The following is a 1,757-nucleotide window of genomic DNA, read 5'->3' on the forward strand; positions in this document are numbered from 1 at the left end:
TCAAACAAGCAATAAAAATAAAAAACTGCAGATTTTTAGGCTTCTCGGAACTCCGAGATTTTTCTCGGAGCTCCGAGCTCGGAACTCCGAGAGTTCCCTCGGAACTCCGAGAAAAGGTCCAGTAGCGTCTGGACATTTTCTCGGAACTCCGAGAAATGGTCCAGTAGAAAAATTCCATTTTCTGGCCGTTCTCTCGGAACTCCGAGATTTCTCGGAACTCCGAGAATGGTTCTCGGAACTCCGAGAACCTTGCGACAGCTCAAAATATAGCCGTTGGGATTTGAATTAATTTGTGAAAATTGATATCTATACCCCCAAACGGTCATATTCTTTGGAGAGGCTATATATACAATATCTAGAGGATTCATTTCTTCTCTCTTGATTTTTGAAAAACCCTCTTAAGCACTCAAGCTAACTTGCAACCCTTTCAAGCTTAAGATTTTTGGTTTTTCCCAAACTTGCCTTTCACTTGTGAATCTATTGAGTTTGGATATTTTAGAGCTATCACTTGCAAATCTTTGTTGAAGAGCAATCAAGGAACTACAAAGGGCATCAAGCTTTCAAGAAGAAGCCAAGCTATCAATCTTTCATATCTTGTATAGGTGGCTAGGGCATTCCGTTTTTAATTCCCTAGAGAGCAACCGCTTAGAACTCGGCGGAGAAGGAGAGTCTTTGTAAAGGTGTAAGGGCATCCTTGTTTAATATCCCTTGGAATTGTAACCGCCTCGGAGCTGGGCATCGTGGAGGTCTCCAATAGTGGAATCCCTCAAGTGCGACCTTGAGTAGAGTGGAGTAGGCCGTTGGCCGAACCACTATATATCGGTGTGTCATTTCTCACTCTTGCATTTCCATTATTGTTTGGTTTGGCATTTCATTTTGTTTTTCAATTATATTTGCACTAACCAAATATTTAATTAAGTGAAGAAAATTCCAATTAGGGTTCATAGGTAATTTTCAAAAGGCCTAATTTTGAGTTAAATTCAATTCACCCCCCCTCTTGACTATTTCAATTGGTATCAGAGCCTCGTCTCTAATTTTTAGAAAACCCTAACCGGTCTAGAGTAAAGATTCTAAAATGGCAAACTACCCTCAACACCATGAAGGTTATTCAAACACTAGGCCACCCTATTTTGATGGAACAAACTATGGTTTTTGGAAAACCAAAATGAAAATCTTTTTAACCCAAGACTATCAAATGTGGAGAGCAATTAATAATGAATACATCTTACCCACAAGAAATTTAAATGATTGGACCGAAGCCGAACAACAAGCTTCGAATTATAATGCCAAAGCCATGAATTCTCTTATTTGTGCTCTATCTCTCGGAGAATTCAATAGAGTATCAAATTTGAATTCGGCTAAGGAAATTTGTGAGACTTTAGAAGTCACCCATGAGGGAACCAATCAAGTAAAAGAATCTAAAATGAACCATCTTTTTCGGCAATACGAACTCTTTCAAATGACACCCGATGAAACAATTGCCGACATGTACACTAGATTCACCAATCTTGTAAATGGATTAAGGGGTCTTGGAAAATAATTTTCCAATAGAGATTTAGTGACTAAAATCCTTAGGTCCCTACCTTTGTCTTGGGAATCCAAAACCTCCGCAATCACCGAAGCCAAGGACATGAACACATTGAACCTAGATGAACTAATAGGGTCCTTGATCACCCATGAAATGATTTTCAAAACAAAAGCACCCGAAATCGAAACTAAAATCGAAAAAGGAAAAGGAATTGCTTTTGCTTGTAATG

Source organism: Tasmannia lanceolata, unplaced genomic scaffold, assembly GCF_043159265.1.
Source record: "Tasmannia lanceolata isolate RefF3 unplaced genomic scaffold, GAP_Taslan_0.1 ptg000015l, whole genome shotgun sequence".
Classification (NCBI taxonomy): domain Eukaryota; kingdom Viridiplantae; phylum Streptophyta; class Magnoliopsida; order Canellales; family Winteraceae; genus Tasmannia; species Tasmannia lanceolata.